This window comes from Diplotaxodon limnothrissa, linkage group LG22 (genome assembly GCF_057381915.1).
Source record: "Diplotaxodon limnothrissa isolate DT_005_m linkage group LG22, D_limnothrissa_male_GT1.1, whole genome shotgun sequence".
Taxonomy (NCBI): Eukaryota; Metazoa; Chordata; class Actinopteri; order Cichliformes; family Cichlidae; genus Diplotaxodon; species Diplotaxodon limnothrissa.
This window is the reverse complement of record NC_140616.1, coordinates 18435752-18458434: the sequence shown is the minus strand read 5'-3', so window position 1 is coordinate 18458434 and position 22683 is coordinate 18435752. Positions and strand designations below refer to the sequence as shown.

General features: G+C 40.4%; 1 long non-coding RNA gene across 1 annotated transcript; it reads right to left on the bottom strand.

Moving 5' to 3' along the window:
• Positions 1 to 21065: 21065 nt before the first annotated feature.
• LOC146609774 (uncharacterized) lies at positions 21066 to 21535 on the bottom strand. Its single transcript, XR_014905092.1, has 3 exons — positions 21455 to 21535; positions 21258 to 21369; positions 21066 to 21177 (listed from the first exon to the last, which is right to left on the bottom strand). It is a non-coding gene; the product is annotated as an uncharacterized LOC146609774 (long non-coding RNA).
• Between the last annotated feature and the right edge of the window lie 1148 nt (positions 21536 to 22683).

Genomic DNA, 22683 nt, shown 5'->3' with positions numbered 1-22683 from the left:
CGAGACCTCCAGAGCGAAACGAAAGACGTGCCTGGTGAGCTGCTTTAATTACTTCTCTACCTCCCTCGCTGCTAATACCTTTATTTTATTAGGTCTGATCTGATTCATATGCATAGTGCAGACATAATTTTGATTTGAAATTCTTTCTTATCTACAGTTGGTGGGACTACCACTGCATGACTGCATCCAAAATCAATTACCTTGCATGGTCTCCTAGCGAGCATTTGGCGAGGAACAGAGTGACACAGTGTGCAGCCTCTATCACAAACTTCTAACCTTAAAGACAATGTTGTTTTCTTGCTTTGAAGGACATCTCTGATAATGGAATGATGTAGTGTTTTATGGATGAGGAGACTCTTTTATCAATTCAAACATCCCCTCATTTGAAAGCTGGTTAGAAGAACTGATTGTCATGTCATTCAGCTTGGAACAGAGACAACAGATGAATGCAAAATGTGACTTCTAAAGCCACAAGTTGCTATCCTTGCCTACTGACTCCACAAAAGAACTGCAGGGTGAAAAAAAGCAGTCTCTTTTCCACACACGCCAACGCCAGCCGCTGCCTGACAGGCTAGCAGAATCTCAAAATCATTTCTAAGTGCATGAGGGTAACACCTGTGTTAAACAAACATCCCCAAAGATGTTTGGCTATTCATTTGCAGCAACTTCTCGTTATGGATCCATTATGGAAAGCGCCCAATGCACCGGAGTGTAATGACACAGGCGATGCTTGCTGTAAAACAGTGGCATATGGCTAAACTACACAACATTAAACATTTTGGAGACTGTGCCTCCCTGGTGCCTAAATAGCACAGCGCTTTGGCAAATAAACCATTACGCAGTGTGAATGACTTATGGACTCACATGCCAAGCTGAGCTTCATTTTACTGAGACAAACAAAGCGACACATAAAATGAGAGCAATCTGCATTATAAACTCATGCAAATGTACACAAATGCCACATGTGAGTAAACCTAATATAAAAATATTTCGACAATATATAATTACAGCAAATGCACATGTTCAGATTTATAAACGTTGTATTTATGAATGCATGTGTGTGAATCATCCAAAATTCATTATTGCTTCGCTTTTGTTTTTAGAGAAATTCTTCAGAATAAAGCTCAGTTGTCTCCTTAAGACTCTTCCATATAGAAAGAGTTCCCCTTATTGCTTTGTAGCTTACAGTATATTGCTAATTTCCATTCTAGGCTTTGGTTGTCTAGGTAACCCCCTTGCAGTGTTGGTATAATTTGTTCCGAAGTAACGTGTTACTCGTATAAACTCAGTAGTCGCATTACAATTACAATCATATCTTTACTTGCATTCTTCAGGATCTTCACTTATGCGCGACAGGTCGATCGAAAGTGGAAAACAACATCAAACACACTCTTTTCTTCCTGCACACTCGCGCTACAGCTAGCTGATTTTCCAGATTAATTAAAAAATGTTTCAAACTGTTAAATCGAAGTTGTACTGTCAGCCTCATCGGTTTTGTACCCGTGATGTATATTGAAATAATGTTGGAATGATGAATAAAAAATGAACTGAACTTCAATGGAATTTCAATTATGAAATTTCACTGAATCAGTGTTGAAGTCTGAAATGGATTTTTACTCACTTTTGCACCGTCAGCAAACATCGGAACCACGACCGATGATCAACAGCAGTTCAGTGGTTTTTCAACTTGAATTCAGCTGGCTCAGTGTCGAATTCTGACATTGACTCTTGATCATTTTGCACCTTCAGTGAGTATTTTATTTTTATTGCACTAAACGACATGAGCACAAATCCCTGCAGGACAGAAACTGCTGCATCATGCTGCTAACACGACATCTGCTCTTTGCGAGCATCTCCTCAGGTAGCATGCTAACACAAAGCTAGCAAAGAACCCTGAGTGACAAATGGTGGGTTTCAGTCTATTTTGCAAAGTAATGCAAAAGTAATGTAACGAGTAGTTTAACAAATTGCTTTCTCCAGCAAATAATTAAGTCATTTTCCAAATTACTTTAAGAAAAGTAACAAGCAATGTTATTTCCCATCCAATTATATGTCAGTTACCATTATCCTGCGCTTTCATTGGTTGTTCCTGAGATTCAAGAGTAAGCACCTGTGTGGTCTGCAGTTATTTGCCAATGTTTAGAAATGAATCATAAAATTATTTGACAATTTCAGAAGAATTCAACAATTCCATCTCTACTATTTTCTCCTCTTTGTACTCTGCTTTATCGAGCGGTAGGCAGAGCCCTCGTCCAAGCCCTGACTTGTCCCCCTGCAAACTCTTTCTTTCTTCCTCTTGGTCATTGCTCAAAACGCGTGAACACCTTTGAGCACTGCAAAATCGAAAGTTTTATACATTCAACCTCAGCATTTTCTTTACCATAACAGCCTAGGAAAACAACAATATAACCCCACCAGCATGCACTTGATGGAGCTATTTTACACTCTGATAATTTCTTTTTCAGTCCAGTGAGAACAAATTGCCTTTGGCTTCAGACTTCATTACAACCATTTAACAATGCAGCCCATGCCAGTGCACTCCGACTGCCACAGTCAGACAAAGAAAGGACTATATCATCTTCAAAAAACAAAGGAGCATCCCTGAGTCCTCATGGGTATTTACATGTCACAGTAGTGCTAACATAAAGTCTGATTGCTGCACCTAAAGCCTAAAATATGTCATTAGGCTTCTGAAGATACACATAAACATACAAGTGTGGCGACACAAAGACATGGAGACTGATGGTAATCATCAGCTTATATCACTACTGGCCCCACAGCCTGCATCTGCATCTACCTTTCTGTGCCTGGCATGTAAACCGCCTCAGTCATGCAGTTGTAGCCATTTCTGTGTGATTGATGTGAGTGCTTAGCTGGGCAACAGAGGTCACACTGCCTGGGAGATTGTTGTAGCCTTACCTGCTCCTCTTTATTTATTTTTTTTAACTTCTCATTTCTGTTTCTTTCCCTCTCTCTCCCTTGCTCTCTCTCTCCCCACCTGGAGTGTCATGAACCCTCTCCACACTCCACCACCTAATTATATCCTGGACGTGTAAATGTATTCATATTCATGAAGGCACAGATGCTAAATTAACTGTGGCAGGGACACGTCGCACTGTGCCGACTGCACAATCTGCTTCCTCCACTTACAGAAAGGAGGGAGGGAGGAAAGGGGTGTTGTAGCTGGAGGAGAGAACACTGAGGAGGAGAAAGAGAGTTAAACAAAGAAGAGAAGAAAAGGAGAAGAAGCGTGATTAAAAAACCCCAAAAACATAGCAGGCAGCGAGGAGGGTATGGGGCTGTGGGTCCAGAGAATAATGGAGAAGTGAATAGAAGGAGAACAAAAAAGCCATAGTTGGCTTTAGCAGCATCAGAAGGTAGCAGCCATGGCTGTGGCTCAGCAAAGTCACTTATTAAACCTCAGCAGTCACCATCGCTGATCCTTTTGAATGCCCCCGCCAGGCCGCTGCCATCCTGGAGCGAGCACGCTCAGGTGGTCACATGGGCCTTGGTGGCGATAAGTGACAAATCAAAAAGCCAGAGTGCATAAAAACTTGGAGCTGGCGGCGGCAGAACGGCGCGTGGGGAACTCAGGGGCAGATGGAAGGAGGTGCAGCGGTGCGCAGCGAACAGATGGCCGCTCCAAACTTGATATATGAAATTAATAACGTTTCTCAAATAGAATTCAGAAACAGGAATACATTACCTGAATTTTAATAACTCTTTTCTTTTTTTTCTTTGTGAAGAGTGGGGGTAGAGAGACACATTTGCATGTCAATGAAATATGTGGTGGTAAACAAATAAGCAATGTGTCCAGTCCTGATGGCTGTTTTTCTTCTCCTCCTATGGAAAAGCGGGTAAATGATGACACTGGTGTTGTTGACAAAAAATAGCCCAGCGGTCATGCAGTATACATCTGTTATTATTCACAGAGCTCAAACCTAAATGTTACTTTATGCTGCTTTTGTGCTTAATCCCAGAATACTTAATAAAATAGATGCATATTGAAATGAACTCTTTTCTCCATTGCTTAAAAGGCTGAAAAATCACCTCTTAGCTAATGTTGACTTGCTAACTCTTCTAGTCAAAGTCTTTCATTCAATTCAGAAAACAAGTTTTTGTGAGAGGTTTTCGCTCCTTCGACAAAGGATGTTAGTAACTGTCTCTCCTATTTGCTCCTTCCAAAAACAGAGCCATGCATATTCAGAGACCTGCGGTATTATGCTATCCTGACACAGTGGTTGTTCAAGGGCAGAGTTTATTCAGTTACATATAGTAGGTTTTTCTCTATGCTGAGCTCAGTAAGACTGCGAAGAAAGAAAAACTGCAGTGATATTAAATCATCCAGTAAAGTCACCTTAAAGCTAAATCAAGATTTTACTCTCACGTTCAAAGCCCTCAATGATTTGGTACCCCCATATCTATCTTTCAGACCTCCTTCGTCCTAACATCCCTTCCCACGTTCCCTGCTCAGCTTCAGCTGCTCTCTCCTGACAGCCCCTCTCTTCACACGTAACACCGCGGAGGCCAGAGCCTCGTCTTTAGAACTTATTACCACTTCACCTTCATCAAATAGGCTCTTTGACACAAATCAAAACGCATTTGTTTCAACCAGCTAATATTCATGTTGTTCCTGGGTTTTAAATCTCTTTTAATGTTGTTCCAAATTTTATGTTGCAACTTGGCCTTGAGTGCTTTGAAAGCCAACCAACAAATGAGAAAAATTACCCATCTGATTAAGACGAGTGAAAAAAGTTGTCCCCTCTTCTTTAATTTCCCTTTTCATTCAATGGGGATATGTCCTAACAGTATTTGTAGATGATATAAAAAATTGGTAATATGAATTATACAGTGGATTTTTCATTTTTAGGAAGTAGTGCATATTGTGCCGTGTACTGTACAGCAAATTTGTATCCCTTGGCAAATGTCCAAAGACTCCCAGGAAATTTAATCTCCCATTACTTAAATCCAACAAGTTAAAGGAACATTTAAAAAAATAAAAAAAAGAACAATAATATTTCAATGCAATTTTTAGATAGTAAGATGAGGTGTTCTGTGCTATGATCTTGGGTTTTTCTGCGAATATGAAACTCCAGCCAGCTGTTTGTTACTGTAGCTTGTATCCACTCTCTATGTTTGTACAATGTACGATGAATAGATGAAGTAGGACACGTGCAATGGAGCAGGACTCTGAACTTTTGTGCTAGCAGAAGCAGCTGCTTTAACCATCTCACGTCTTCTTATTTCTAACTGTTAGAGTAACAACTGAGCCAGGAATCCACAACTCAGTAATGCCAGGGTAAGACTTGAGAGCTGTGCAAATCGCTAACGTTTCAGCTCGTTGAAAGCGGTCGGGCAGAGCAGTAAGAGCAAATAACTGGTGGCAAGCAAAGAAAAATTACTTTTTAAATGTTTGCTAGCAGACTTGTGTGTTTTCTCAGCCTCAAAATGAGGCTATGTGTCCAGGGAATTGTGGGACCCACATGCAGAATTTGTTGGCGACTGTATAGATTTAATAACATATTTATGACTAAACCAGCTCTCTTCCCCTCTCTGCTAAAAGAAAAAAAAAAGCAGGAAGCTGTGGCTCAAGGATAAAAAATGAACAGCATATGGTTGGAGCTGCATCAGTCTGCCTCATCTCCATCGTACCAGTGAGCTGCATTAATGAGTGAAGTTTTCTTTTTCTCCTCGCATGTGATGGCGGAGATGATTTAAACAAACACAAGACAAATGGTTCTGATAGCTGGACACATACGAGCTGATTTGTACGCACAGTTGTCACTTTACACGCTGCTACTCTCATTAAGTAGTTTCCCCACATTGCAAATTTCTGATACTTGTCTGCACCATTAATCAACACATTTTCACAAAGCATATCGGGATCCTTCAGTTTTCTTCCTTTTATAACAGGATTGTATTTTGGGGTGTCTTTTTGAGAGGAAGTCAACATCAGCGATGTTGACGCTAGAACTTTGACAAAGTGCTGAAACTGATGAATATGCAGCACAAAGCTGGTGACAGTGATACTGTACCCCTGCAATATGTAGTGGGAGTGGTAGCATGAGAAACTTGGAACTGGTTCAGGAACACAGTCTGTTCACCTTCACGGGCAGAATGACAGATGGCCCGGGTAGCTTTCTGCAGTAGAGCATAGCTGAGCAAAGCTACCACGTCATGAAGAAGAAGTTTACATGAGTGGGAGTTCTGACAAGCCCCGATCTACAGCAATCTGTGCTCGCACTGAAGTTTACACCTGTGCTCATATTCACAAGAAGCGATTCAGTGAAATCTCAATGAAACAGTTTGTTTTCCTTCCCGAAGCCAAGCTAACACAAAAAATCATTTACTGGGTGCAGCATCATTAACTGTGGTTATGGGGCAAGTCAGGAGCTTCAAGGTACATCTCAATCCATGGGGGTATGTGATTCCTCCAAAAACAGAAGGTAGAAGTTGGCGAGGAATTGTGCACATGGAGAGTGTTGCTTACTGGTTATTGTGGTGGTCATACTGTGTCCCGTATGGCAGCGTATAAACGAACAGCATGCAAACACCTTCTGTCCAAACATCTGCGACAGGCACATTTTTAGGCTGCCTTCCAAAAACTAAAAAAAGACGGAGGCAAAAGAAGGAAAAAAAATCTCTGCTTGGCTGAACTCTCATTCTGCTGTCTTATTACTTTTTTTTGTATATTTTTTTTCCTTCTGTCATTTAATCTCTTCTGCTATTCCTGAAAGAGACATAATTCAGCTTTCTATTTAGTTGTGATTTGCAGAAGGAACACCCATGTGGATAGTCTTGACTTTGCATCATGTCACTAGAAAAACAGAAAGACTTTGAAAAACAAGTTCAGAAACACAAAATCTCACTTCCTCCCTCGGTGAGTTTACCAGAAGAATGTGCCATCCCATAAAACTGCAATCACAAGTAAAACATGCACTCTGAAAGCCACCTTTAATTCTTTCGAATGTGACGGGCATTGGTCACACTCAATATAACCGTCAATTAATGTAGCTTCACTTCACAGCTGATTTATGCTACAAGCAATCAGTCTCTGTGATGAATCCTTGTGGGTCTCTGTAAGAACCTTTGCGTTGTGTTGTAGATGATTTGGTTTTAACTGTGGACTGCATTGTAGTATCCATGCACAGTCATGTCTCAACAACGATGAAGTAAACAAGTAAGACTAAAACTGAAAGTAAAAATGTGGAGCAAAATCCTGAACATCCACATATTAATAGACCAAGTATTATTTTGTTTTTAGTTTAGAGACCTAAGATTAGTAACACAGATATACAGATGCTGCATGCAGTGGTAAACACTTTGTATTTTCAGTGGTAGTAGGTATGTTATACTGTACAATTATGTTAATTTCCTCAGAAGTGATGTAGCTGGAGCGCTGTCTTTCAGTTTTGAGCATTTGCCATCAGTACTACGGGATCATAGGTGAAACACAACTAAACAGTTAATATATCACATGGTTTGATGTCATCATATTGCCTAGCAAATAACCCATTTGGGGCATTTCTTCACAGTTTGAAGTCAATCTATCTATCTATCTATCTATCTATCTATCTATCTATCTATCTATCTATCTATCTATCTATCTATCTATCTATCATATTAATATTATCTGGGGTGTCATAACTTATGTTGCCTTACATAAACAATGGGGCGATCGTGGCTCAAGAGTTGGCAGTTCGTCTTGTAATTAGAAGGTTGCCGGTTCGAGCACTGGCTCCGACAGTCTCGGTCGTTGTGTCCTTGGGCAAGACACTTCACCCGTTGCCTACTGGTGGTGGTCAGAAGGCCCGGTGGCGCCAGTGTCCGGCAGCCTCGCCTCTGTCAGTGCGCCCCAGGGTGGCTGTGGCTACAATGTAGCTTACCATCACCAGTGTGTGAATGGATGGATGACTGAATGTAGTGTAAAGTACTTTGGGGTCCTTAGGGACTAAGTGAAGCAGTATACAAATACAGGCCATTTACCAATCAATCAATCTCTATCTATCTATAATATTAATATTATCTGGGGTGTCATAACTTATGTCGCCTTACATAAACAAGAAGGTGATTTCAAATTTCTGTTAAACCAATAAATTAGACATTAGGTAATATGTTTTTTCCCAGTGTTCATATTTCCTGTACATATATTCTGTGTTTTCCCTACTTACTGAACCTATCCTACAAAGATGTTTTTCGTCTACAAGTTACATGACTTGGCCATTGCTGTGTACACAAGTGCTTGGCACAGCCATACATAGCTGGGCAAGGAGGCGCCTGTTATAAAAATACACAAGTGGAACCTCGGCTGCAGAGACTCTGCTGCTCCTTCTCAAGGCATCACGTCATGCATTCCTTCTGTTTTCACTCATTTTCCAGCATTTTTTTTTTTTTTGCCGCCAATGCTTTGCCCCTTGAACATGACTTATAAAAGACATGTAGTGTCAGCCAATTATGTTGGACTTTGATGGTCATAAATCAAGGCTGACCAATAAAAACGAAGACAGCCAAGTATAATGTTCGTGTGTGACTCCAACTGGATTGTAAATGAAGCCAGATGGGCTGGGAGAGTGCCACTGAACAGTGCTGGATCCCATCACTAAATGGCTGTGTGTGTTTTCCCCTCGTGCACAAATTACAGCATCACCTCATTCAGCGGCATAAATCAAAGCCCAAGCTGTGATATGTGCAGGGCATCTCTCCATCTCATTACTAAAATAAATTCTCTGGCAGCCTTGGATGTGTGAGCCCTGTTTGAATCGTTGATATTACTACAATCTGTACTTTTGTAGCTGCCTTTATTTTGGAGCAATTTTAAGGCCATTCATGTGATTTCAAGCAAGCTGAGACATGCTTGGAGATGAAACAGACAGTGGGAGTGTTCCCTCATTGGAGACCTCTGGACACTTATTGAGGAGGACGGACATATTTGGATTGGGAAGAGAGGAGAGGACAGAAGAAGAAGATGGGAGAAAAGTCAGGTAGAGGGCAGACAAAGAGAGTGAAAGCGATATCTGGTTTCTAAAAAGCACAATAGGTGGATTTGAACACTGATGAGGAAAAGGACCGGGAGTGACAGATATGATTCAACAAAGTATGTGGGCAAAACGACATGCAGGTGGACAGTGATGGAGTTATCTGTATGCATTTTGAGACAGACTTTCTGAGCTCTATATTTTCTAGGTGCACAATGATGACCTTCATTCATCTGCTTTGATGTCCATCGGAGAGCGAAGAAACTCCTCTGAGGACCTGGACTTCTCATTCAGGGGTAAGATAGACTTTAATCCTTTTAACTAAGATTTATTTTTATGCAGATGTTTCTTCATCATTCAAAATCCAAAACAAAATCAAGAGCAAAACACTATATGTGTAATATTTTTTCTCTTCTATGTTGCAGTGTGAAGAGAATATGGCACAAATGATGGCTCTGTGTGGATTTGGGGTATACGAAAAAGTTTTACATGTGGCAGTCATGAATTCTCGAGGTCAGGGAGACTCGGCCAAGCTAGGCAAGATCCCACACTTAACAGGATTTGACTACTTCATCAGAAACATCACAAGGGTTGAAAGATGGTCCTCTCTGCAGAGAATGAGTCATGGGAGCGAGTGACTAGCCTGACCTGTTATGCTTTCTGCATTATCCTTTTCCAAGGGGAAACACTCTGAGACTGACACCTGATAAAAGGAAGTTTTCAGTTGATACTTTTGTCTGGCGTGTGAAATTGAAGGTCATTGATAGGTCTGTGAAAGATGTAGGAGTGGTGAGCTCCTGCAAGGTTGCTGACAACGTTGGTAAGCTGTCAGTCAGAGCCAGCAAAAACAGATCTATAGCCTAGCATTATGCAGTCAGTAGATGGTGAGCGAGCGGCGGTGCTGCCGCAGGCAACTTTCTCCACATCTCCAGCTCACTTTTCTAACATGATTTTTTCCCCCCCCTCTGGGTTCTGATTAGCAAATACACAGCTGATTGGCTTTAGCCTGAGCTTTTTTCCCTTGTGAGTTGTAAATCAATATGTTAGTGCAATTTAAAATGATTGTATGAGGTTACAGTATCTCAGCAGAGGCCAGAAAGGTTGCAACAGCCTTAGGGGATGTGCAAATCTTCAGACTTTAAGATGAATCTTTGATTTGTCTGATCAAATTGAATTTAATTTACACAAATCAAAACACAGCGGAACTGTGAAAGGTCCACGCTGAAAAGATTTTAATGCAACGCTAGAGCAGAACACGTAAATCTAGAGATGCAGATATGGCCTTGGATGCTGCATTGCTGTCACAGGTTGGCTGAAAAGTAGTTACAATGCAAACCAACTTGATCTTTTTTGGAGAACCGTCTGTCTGATCTAGGCAACCCCTAGCAACCCACAGCCGTGAGCCAATCCAAGTGTGTTCTCTGTCACAATATATAGATCATCTGTTGCACAACGAGGAATTGTCAAATGAGGCAACAGCAGGCGTTAAGCTCCAGACAAGTCAAACGTCTTCTGTTTTGCTTTGAGGAAGCATTGGGGCAATGAAGAGAGTGTGTGCTCCTGTGTTGGTGTTTGTATGTGCATGTATGCTTGCTCAGACACATTTTCCCTGCTTAATGTGTATGTAAATAGATGTCTTTATATGTCTGCAAACAGTCATCCCCATGTTTCAAACATGGGAGCATTGGTTCATATGGAAAAACAAGGACTTAAAGAGGAGACGACCTGGATCTTATCATTCAGTGGTTTAACACTAGCCAGACCTCAACTCGCCAACTCCAGGCAGCAAATTAGGAGCTAGGAGCTGCCGACTGCACTTGTGACAGAGACGTGATGGAGAGCAGGCGAGCTGGGCTGCTTCACAGCTCACATGGGCCACGATACGACTGGAATGCTCCCCATGTATAGCCAGAATAAGTAGTAAAGGAATGAAAGCTCATGTGGGTGTGTTTGCTGCACATCAGAGAAATTCTGTGTATGTACACAACTTTAACAATAGGATGCTTCATTAATGTAGGAAACTCATTTAACAGCCATCTGTTGCATCAGTTTGCATTATGGCCTGGCAAGTGATACAAAATGTAAAAAAAAAAAGAAAAGAGAAGAAAGAAGAAAAAAAAGAAAAAAATATGTGATATGCACTTTAGTGGTTTGTGAAAGTAAGTGGGAAAAATATTTCCTGCCAGTCGTATTCAGTGCCACTGTTATGCACTGAATAAGGAAACCATTGCTTTTCAGCCAGGAAATTCAATGTATTTATTATAGATAACTGCTCACACGTTCATGGGTGCTTTTTTCTGTGGGAGCTTCCTGATTTAACAAAAGTAATTTTGTTAATTGTAATTGTACTTCACAGTGAAAACCGTAAATGTAAATATAACAGAAAAACATTAATATGTAATATGTTTGCAAATATTATTAACAGTTTAAACAAACTCATATTCTGCTGCGGTTATGTGGATTTCAAGTTAAACTCGACATCACACATCTCTCTGTGATTTGTAACAAACTGCAGCTGAAAGCTTGAGTTCCCCACCAAAGACGGGTAATACTGACTGTTGCACACACCTAATCTGAGAGTTAAAGAATAAACAGTATTTAGATGCTATATGTACAGACACAAAAGCTCTGCTACTTCCAGTATATTTGATTTTACATTCTAGCCATGACAGTCTGACCACCCACTGAAAACCATTTTTCCTGGTAGTACCTCCACTCTCAGGTTACTTTTATTTTCTTGTACTTCTTTCACACTCTGATGGACATACCATATTATGTATTAAGTAGAAAGACACCTGAGTTATTAGTTCATTTTGTGTCACATTACAAGACATAATTCATCTGGTAAAGACCTAAAACACCCAGACTGAAGACTTTGGTATGTTGCCACTATGGTTTTTTAGCATGCCCTTTTTTGTGTGGATGACCATTTACAGTGCATCCGGAAAGTATTCACAGTGCTTCACTTGTTCCATGTTACAGCCTTATTCCAAAATAGATTAAATAGAGTTTTCACCTAAAAATTCTACACACTCCATAATGACAGAGTGGAAAAAGTTTGCTTGAAATTCTTGCAAATTTATTTAATAAAAAAGCAAAAATATGTAGGATGTACATAAGTCCACAAATTCAAATTCAAGGCACTCAAAATTGAGCTCAGGTGCATCCTACTTTCGCTGATCATCTGTCAGATGTTTCTACAACTGGATTGGAGTCCACCTGTGGTAAACTTGGTTGATTGGGCATGATTTAGAAAGGCACACACCTGTTTATAAAGGTTTTCATAGCTGACAGTGCATATCAGAGTACAAACCAAGCCATGAAGTCCAAGGAATTGTTTGTAGTATTCCAAGAAAGGATAGTCAACACACCGAGTTGGGGAAAGGTATAGAAAAATTTCTGCAGCATTGAAGGTGCCAAGGTGTGAGAACAGTGGGCTTCATCATTCATAAGGGCTTTACTAAGAGAGGTGACCAAGAACCTGAACCTTTCAGAAGGACAAAATGTTCTGCAGCTCTCTGCCAATCAGGCCTGTATGGTAGAGTGGCCAGATGGAAAACACTCCTCAGTCAAAGTCAAAGTTAAAGTCAAACATGGAGTTTGCCAAAAGGCATCTGACGGACTCTTAGACCTTAAGAAAGTAAATACTCTAATGAAACAATGACTGAAGACATCCGCCTAAATGCCAAGCGTCATTTCTGAAGGAATGCACCTGGACAGTGTCGTTCCTACAGTAAAGCATGGTGGTGATGGCATCAGGCTGTGGGAATGTTTTTCAGTAGCAGGAACTGGGAGACCAGTCAGGATTTAGGAAAAGATGAATGTATCTCTGTACAGAGACATCCTTGATGATAACCTATTGCATTGTGCTCTGGACTGGGGCAAAGGTTGTGTGTAGTGTCAAACTCAAAAGCTGCAAAAGCTGCTTCAACCAAGTATTCAACAAAGGCTGTGAAGACTTATGTATGTGATATATATATATATATATATGTATATATATTTTGTAGTGCAGTCTAAGTTCATGGTTGGTTTAAAGTTAGATTTAGATAAGTATTTGGTCTCCAGGATATGAATGTAAATCAGTTCAACATCCTTTGAAGTGATGGAAACACCTCCATGTGTATATACAGAATATCTGCATGTGTGTATTTACAGAGTCAAGCAGGCTTGAATCCAGACATCCCTCATATGATCCTCTGTCTCCATTCCTTATCAACAGCACTTTGTCGTCCCTGCCTTCCTGTCAGTGCTGTGTGTCTGCACCACCTCTCTGCCTGATAGCCAGCAGCCACCTAAATACACCTGCATTTTATCACACTGCAGCTGCTTCCCCCTTTGCTCACAGATGAAGCACACCCTTGTTTCAGGACCAGCGATAACCATGTGCATTTTTGTTCATATTTGCATACACTGCTGAAAGACTTCTTAGGGAGGAGTTCTGCTGTATTTAATTTACCTGTCAGAATTTTCTAAACTTTATAAACATTACAGCTCATTGTGCATGAAATCTATTCACTGAAACTAGTAGAGAAGGATGCTGTGGCTCCAAAGTCTAATCGCAAGATTTATTTTTTTCCCCAGAAAACATTGCTTTACTCAAATGAATCGAGATGTAAACATAGCCAGTCATTAGCTAAGAGTGTTTGCACAAATAGCAGCATACTGCAGCAACAAATTGGACAATTAAGCATAGCTGCATGTTTCGCTCTTCTTGCTGATACTTGATTGTGATGAGGGAAACAGGAAAATGATTTTTTTTTCGTAACGCTCAAGCTGCTTTTCTTCATTTGGAGTTCAAATAAGTAAGAAATAAAAAAAGTTTGATGACTCTTTCTGTTTAATTTGTGTGTAAATTGTTATGACGTTTTAAAAGCTCAGAGGTAATCCGTGAAATATACACTCTTTTCCTGTTAGATCTACTGTGCCTTGCTTCCCAACACCATTCAACTCGTCTACCTCACTCCGAGTCACCACATGCTTATCACACAGCTTCTCATATTTCCTTTTACCAAACCCATTGGTCTTATCTATTCCAACACTCCTTTCTGTGATGCACTGCATTGTATATCTTTTCTCTCCATCCCTTCATTCCACTAGCGCTGTACTTTTCAGCTCCAGACTGTCTGGTTTTCATCAGCTCAGCCTGCTGGTACCATTTTGACGCCCACCAGGCGTGCTGCAAGTCAGGACTGTGATAACCTGCCCTGAGGCCGCCCTGTTCCATAAGCAAACATCCCTTACTTTTTAGCCCCGACTGAAAAGAACAGACTAGACTACGCTGCAGTGCACAAATAACATTTCTCTGAATGAAAATAAAAAGAAACATAAAAATTGCTTTGAAACACAAACACATATTTCATTTTATGCTTTAAGTGAGAAAGAGTAGCAGCATTGCCCTTAACTCAAACAAAATGAGGTCAAGACCAGCAAATGTCCTTTGTTTAGAAATCTGAATCCTACCTGCTCTATAATAGAGAAGGTACTGTGCCACAGCTGGTTTGAGGCAAGGACACAGTATGATAAAAAAGGCTCAGTGAAGTGGCACTACAGCAGTTTCTTACTGGAATAAGTTTTAGCTGTTATCATTCAAGTTTCATCCAAAATTGTACCTGCTCAGTGCTCAGCCTGGAGACCAAGTGAGAGAAAGAGACAAGTACCGCTGATGATGCCAACAGATCGTCCAATTTCCACTCTGTATAGTGTCAAGAGAAGAGGCAGGGATGGATTGCATGTGTGTGTGTGTGTGTGTATGTGTGTGTGTGTGTGTGTGTGTGTGTGTGTGTGTGTGTGTGTGTATGTGTATTTGCACGAAGGAAATAGCCCTTCTGAGAAAGAAATTCAGGCATTTGCTTTAAACTGGCCACAGACTGAGGACTGATGCTGCAAATAACAAAATGACAACAGTAAAATGTGTGCCTTTAAATAAAGAACACTATACGGACAAAGGTATCGGGACACACCATTTAATCTTTGAATTCAGGTGTTTTCAGTCTCATTGCCACAGAAGTTTAAAGTCATACAACTAGGCATGCAGTCCACCCTTTAGAGACATTTTGGAAATAATAGATTGTTCTAATAAGCTCACTGTATTCAAGCATCTTACTGTAACAGGATGGCACAGTTGTAAGAAGTCAGCTTGTGAAATTTCTTCCCTCCACGATAGTCCACAATCAGCTGTTTATGGGATTATTGCAAAGTGGAAGCATTTAGGAACCACAGCAACTCAACCATGAATTTTCAGGCCACGTAAAGTTACAGTCTCCAAGTGCTGAGGAGATGTCATCGCTCTGCTGGCTCAATAACTGCAGAGCTCCAAAGATCCTCTGGCATTAACATCAACACAAAAACTGTGTGGCGGGAGCTTCACAGCCTGGGTTTCAATGGTCCTGTACACTCTCAGAAATAGAGGTACGAGAGAAGAACATTTTTGTACCTATAGGTACATTTTTTTAAAATGTTCCCTTAAAAGTACAATACTGGTCTTTAAAAGTCCAGAAATGCCCCTTTAAAGGTACAATTTGAAATAAAGTACAAATCTGTACCATTTTGACCTGTACTGCAGTGACAGTGGCAGAACGTGGTAATGGGTCAGCATGGGAAAATCTGGATGGGCCTGGTTAATTGTAAAATTCATATGAGATGTGAGTGTGCTCATAAAAGCTACATGTTATAATCAAATCTGTTGGTCCTCTCCTCTGTACGTAAATTATCCTATGATGCAAAGAATATCTGTAACCTACCTTTGTGTAAGTTATGTTAAATTATATATTTTTTTAAAAACACACAATGACATGCAGGCACAACCAAATGATGTTAAAAAAACTGGTCCATTTCCATTTTATTAAGTTCCAGTTATAATTTTTTAATGTTTTAAATCTTTCAAAAACGTGAAATCATTTTACTGTTATGTTTGGCCATTTACTTTTTTGCTTTTACTACATCCTAGAATTGTTCATTAATTGTGAGGTTTTTATGGAATTTGCAACATCAAGTTAAACCGAGGTTCTTTGGAAGTTAAAATGTCAAGCAGATTTTTATGTTACGGTGACTACATTTTGTAAGTTACAAATATAGTTCGCCAAGACAGCATAACTGTTTCTAAACAACTGCGCATTAATACCACAATGTTGTATTTCCATGTATCAAGTTCGCAACGCGCATTAATCCCAAAGGCTGAAAAGCCAGCAGCGATGAGTGCTCCGCCTCCGCGCTGACTAGCGTTGGCACAGAAAATGACTCTCAGGGGGTTATCGATGGAGGAGCTCCTTAAAAAGTTGATGGAAGAAGGCGTTGATGTGTCAGACGACGAGGCGCAAAGGTTTAGAGGTAAGTCGGGTGTGATTTTGTGTTTTTATAAAAATTACAACGTGTAATTTTACAGTAGAGTTAGCAAAAGTCCGAAGAGCTAGCTTTAACATGGGTGAATGCTAGCAGTTAGCTAAGTTTTAAACAAAGAAAGGTACAAATGTGGACTATTTAGACTGTTGGTGGAATGTTCAACGTCTGTCTGCCCGCCGTATTCCAGTGTTTTATCAATAAATAGTCAGTAACCGTGTACAACAATGTAAAAAAATCAATAATTTCTCAAAACATGCTAGTATGTAAATATAGCTATTAACAAAAATGTTTTCTAAGCAAAATTTATCGCATCTAACTTGTTTCCCGCTCAAAGGGATTTTAAACAATGGTGGAAACATGCTGGTCGGTATTCTCTTCGTCCGCATGGTTACTTGTTGCTTTCTGTTCCATTTGCCCGAACTGAACTTGGTAAAAGAGCTTTTGTCCATTTAGCACCCTCGGCCTGGAACAAACTGCAGAAGGAATGGAAAATGACTGAATTCATTTCATTAAGTGATTTTAAATCTAAACTACGAATCCTTGAGGCCAAGTCCATAACATGCAACTGTTTCAATTAGATTGATTGTCATTTTAACTGACTTTTTATTTTATTTGAATTTTATTGAATTTTATTTTTATTTTATTTGTATTCTTTCACTTATTGTTGCATGTGTGTTGTTGCTGCCTGTGTTTGAGTAATTTCTGTAACTGTGAGACATCTGCTGCTGCCTATCTTGGCCAGGTCTCCCTTGAAAAAGAGGTTTTTAATCTCAATGGGATCTTCCTGGTTAAATAAAGGTTAATAAATAAATAAAGTACACATTTGTACCATTTCACCTACTTAGTGGGATTTGGGATTTTCGAATATGAGAGCTGTAAGCTCTGTGCAGGGACACTGTCTGCAACCCAAGAATTGTTAAGATGATTGGGGAAACAGCTAATGATTTTTTTTGTCTCTAAATCTGATTATTATTATTTTCTGTACTAACTGATTAATCAATCTGTTTATTAGCTTTAGAATTTTTTGTTCAAGGGTTAAAGCACTTTACATTTATCTCCAGTCTGTGTCTTTAAACATGTCAAAAGTTTAAATCTTCAATGTAAAATGTCATTCTTTTGTCTATTCTGCTCTTTTCATTTCCAGTTGTGTGATGAGGTTGATTTAATGCATCCCTGCCAAGACAACATCTGTCGCCGCTTTAGCAAGAACTTCACTGCTGTTCTTCAAATGACCAAGGATTTGCCACTGAAGAAGGTCTACATGGAGGCAAGAGAGAATGCACTGGCTGAAGACATTACAGGTGCTAATTTGACCTCATACAAATAGTAAATTTTGTGACAATTCATTTGCTCTCTCTTCCAAAGATAATTGATGTACCATAGTGTCATGTGAAGAGCATGTTAATGGGAATTTGCATGCTATCAAAATCTAATGAAGTGCATTTGCATCTGTATGACCTAGGAATTGACTTCAAGGGGGCACTTCTCTTGCCATCCATCTTCAAGGAGAAGATAGAAGATTTCATCATCCTTGGAGAGGTAAATGCATGATGCATAGCCTTTGGCCACAAGTTTCATTCTCGGTGTTTTGTTGGCATGGAGCTGAATTCAGCTGCGGTTCAGCATCACAGCTAAGCTAATGTAGGGGAAACACTGCTGTTAATCCACAGTGCTGCTGTGCTCTTGGGTTTTGTCTGGTGTTTATATAGATAGATAGACCTTTATTGTCCCCTTAGGGAAATTCTTCTTCACAGGTACTGTCACTGTCAGGGGTGATTGCTTTTGCCCTTGAATATTATGTCAAACTTTAGCAGCTTATCAAACACTACCACAACAGTCATTGGTCAAGAAGCTTTTTGTTTGGAGTAGGGGCCATGTTTACAGGTTATCAGAATAGACAGTTTTGTTTTGCAGCAAATAAAGAAGGTAATTTGAGGAATCTGTTGAAAATCCACTTGGCACATATTGCTTAAACATACTGTATACTAATGTTTTTCTTCCTCTTCTGCAGAATACTCCCACGAGTCCATACCCAACCATTCGAATGAAGGATAAGAGTTGGACAACTGCCCTCTTAAGACAGTGTCGCTGTGTTGTAACAGTTGAAGGAGTGGATGTTTGCTCGTGCCGCTCGCTGGATGAGGCCTACATCTCAGCATTCTCCACCTTCTTCGTGTTCAACATGACCTACCCTGCATACTTCAAGAAAACACTTGTCTTTCTTCAGAACTGCATTGTCAACATAGGAGACCAGGGAGACAAACCCCTGCCAGTAAGTGTCACCAGGGTACTTAACCAACTCTATTAAATATGCCCCCACCCAAGTGTCACTACCTTATTCACTACCCAAGGCTGATTTTGATGTATGGTCCTCTTCGCCCTTTGTGGTGTATGGGATATGAAAGCAAGCATCAATATTTCAAAAATCTAGCGAGTAAATGCAAAAACTTTGTAAACATCACTGCAACTCTTAACAATCGTCATCAAATGAAACAGTGCTGGGAGTTTTCTTCAGATAAGTTGCTTGTTGACTTTGAACATTCACTCAGCACAAGTGTCTGTGTGCCATTTTCATCTCTGCCAGGTGACTTACAGAATGCTCTGGAAATGAACAAAAGTTTTACAGATGTGCATTTTCAGGATAAAGTGCTTCAGTGTGTGTCTGCTATATCTGTCAGCAGTGTCAAATATGAACTTGAGGATGTTTTTGTAGTTGGCCATGTACACACTAAAGCCATACCTATATTCCTTAAAATCAAGTATATTTTGAATGTTGATACTTGTTGGGTATTGTGTGGGAAACTGTTACTTCCTTGCACTTATGAATGTCATTTCCATGCTTACCAAGTGGCAGTTGACAATGACTGGATCCTGTTCAATCCAGGAAATGAATTAGACTTTCAAGCTCTAGACACGTATTTAGTTGATGATAGACTGTTTGTGTCCTTGAGGTATTCTGTGTGACGTGATTGCAAGCACATTTTCCATTGTGTTCAGGGCCCTGTTTCAGGAAGCCGGTTTGGAAAACTCAGAGTGAAAAACGACACTCACGGTTGAGTAACCCCGAACTGTCCAACTCGGAATATTCGGTTTCAGAAAGGCTGATAACAATTAGTTCAGTCAACGCGGAGTTGCTTTAACCCCAAGTGAAGCGCGCGGACGAGGATACATAAAGCCCTGATAAGCGGAGCACAGATTAAGCGAGTCACCATGGAGACGGAGGGAAAGAAGGCGCGGTCAATGTATTTCACAGCGCTTGAGGCCGAAATTCTGATGGCAGCATATGCCGATAACATGCAAATTCCGCGGAAAAAAGTAACACAGCCACAGCTGCAAAAGAAAGGGAGCATGCATGGCAAAACATAGCCGACAGAGTCAATGCGTGAGTGTTAATATAAACATTGATCTAGGGATTTCCACCCATTTAACACGTTATTTTATCATATGTTATTTTATTTGTTATTTTATACATTTTATTTTGTGATGTGATGTGAGCGCAGGTGCAACCCAACAGGCCCCAAACGTGCCTGGCAGCAAGTAAAAATGAAATATAAAAATATAGTCCAAACAGGTAAGGTGTAATTGTATTATGAGCCATAGTGCTTGGTCTGTTTGTCCGATGTAAATCAATTGCAGTTAGAGGCTACATTAATTTTCTTTCTGTAAGCACTTATTGAAATTATCTGAGCACATTACAAGTACATATTTGCTTACTCTGTATGCTCAAATGTGGCCCGTTATAGCCAACAGAAAAAAAGCGGAGGCCCGAAAAACAGGTGGGGGTCCTCCACCACCACCACTCACAGAGGCTGAGCAGTTGGCCCTCAGCCAAAACAGTGGGCGCCCTGTGGCCGAAGGCATCTCTGCGGGGACATCATCTGAGTCAATAACCCCGCAAGACACAAGTGCCTACATAGGGGGTAAATTCAAAATAATACATGATGTGCATACATCCTTTCTTCACAGTCACCTTCGCAGTGCTACTCATTCATTTGATAAACTCTTTACCATAATGGATTATTTTGTAGTGAAGTTATTTTCCTACTGATTTTGCCTTCCCTCAGTCTTGGTTGTCTTTGAGAGCATAATGACAATGAAGTGTAAGGTGATAGGTATGTTTGTTAATTGCCATTTGGTCCCTTGTAAGTTATAAGTGACCTGTATAAACCTCATATTCTATCAGTTGATGGTGGTGGTGTACTGCATCTGGTGCAGCCTCCTGTTGAGCCAGACCAACATGCAGTTGTGAGTAATACTCCACAGATTATATGAGTTTACAGTAGAACAGCAATGTTGTTTATTTCTTTACTACAGGAAAATAATGAAGAAACATTGACAGCTGTTACAGAGGAGGAAGCAACAGAGACACTTTATGAGGTTTACATCTTTTAATACTTTGTGTACAGGAAACACAGGCGACCAATAAAGCCAGTTGAACAAAAAATCTGTTTATTCTTCTTTCAACATGTTGAGGTGATGGGTCAAAGGAAATGATTGTGACATATGGTGTCTCTGACTGCGCTTCCATCTTGTATGTCCGTGCGAGGGTCAGGATGTTCATGGTTTGGATCACTGCTGATGTTTGGTTCAGAAGGACAGTGTTCTCCTCTAATTGTGGCAATGTTGTGAAGAATCACACATGCCACAATAATGTCACATGCCCTTTCTGGGGTGACCCTGAGTCTTTGCAGGCACTGGAACCGGGCCTTAAGCATTCCGATGGTCATTTCAATTCTGGCTCTTGTCCTGCAATTAGCCAGATTATATCGCTGCTGTGGGCCCGGTTCAGGGTCAGGGTAAGGGGTAAGCAAATAGGGTAAACATGGATACCCCCTATCACCAAGCAAGTAGCCAGTGAACTCTCCTAAGACAGAAGGGTACACTTCAGTTCAAATGTCCCTGAAGCAATTGGTCTTTATATATTTTAAAGTATTCTCAACTCACCATGTCCAAATTTTGTGCTCAGTGTACATTCACGGAATATTTGTGAGTCATGGACAGAGCCTGGCCACTTGGCTTCCACATTTGTGATAATGTTGGCAGCATCACATATGATCTTCACAGTGCAGAGAACACAAATTAGCATCCATTACTATAATGAAATAATTTGTTAGTTTGACATGCTACAGGGAACTATGTACCTGTACATTAATGCTGTGGAAAGACTTCCTGTTCACATAGTCTCCTTCATTTACTGAAGGAGCAATGATTGGAATGTGAGTGCCATCTATACAGCCAATCACGCCTGGGAACCCTGAAAATAAATGTGCAATTTAAGTAGTAGTCCAAGTATCACCACATCATACATTAAGTTTTGGTCATCCTGATACCTGCAATTTTGTGGCATCCCTCTTTGATAAATCTTGTGGGTCTATGACCGGGGAACACCACAGACGAGTGCAGGAGACGTTTCAGTGCAACTGTAACATTCCTGACTGCCCGACAGACGGTAGCCTTGGAAACGTGCTCAGCGTCACCAATATTATACAGAAAGCTCCCGTTTGCAAAAAACCGAAGTGCAATACAAATAATATGCAATGAACTGAGAGCATGTCCGCGATGTGTCACATGCGTAATATATGGCCTGAGGATGTTATTCAAATAAATTATAGATTGTGCTGAGAAACGGTAACGTTCGCACAGACAATCATCAGGAAATGATAAAATGTCCAAACGCGCTCTGATCACTCTCTCCCGGCGGAGAGCTCTGCGGAGAATTTGGGCTTCACGATCTACTGGCTCTTCAAGGAAGTGGCACGCCATGTCCGACACTTCCTACTGTCAGGTTTCCGACAAAGGGGCGGAGACAGTCAGGGTTAGTTGTAGTAAACCTGCTAGGGGGCAGGTTAGCTTCACGGAGTGTGTCGTCATAGTGACTCACTCAGGCTGCAGCTGAACTCGCTTTGTGAAACCGAAAACCCAGAGTTTTCGTTAACTCAGGGTATACTTACTCAGTTTTTCCACTAAACCGGCTTCCTGAAACAGGGCCCAGGTGTTTAATGTCTTTATGTGATTGTTTACTTTTTCTTTTTCTTTTTTTTTTTAAATGAATGTATTTTTCTTGACATGTCCTATGGCAATATACGAATGTAATCAAGGATGTATTTCTGTGGTTGTTTAAATGCTTTGATGTGATTGTATTATCGAAAATAAATGGTTAAATAACCAAATATTTTGGACTATTGGGGGTACATTTTGTCTCTTTAGGTACGAAATAGGTTGTCGCTGGGGGGGTACCCTCATAGGTACCCTATTGTACCCTTTTCAAGGGAACATTTCTGTACTATAGTTTCAAGGTACATTTATGTCTTAGGAAAGTACATGATTGTACTTCAGATGGTACAATTTCATAAGGTACAAAAATGTACCA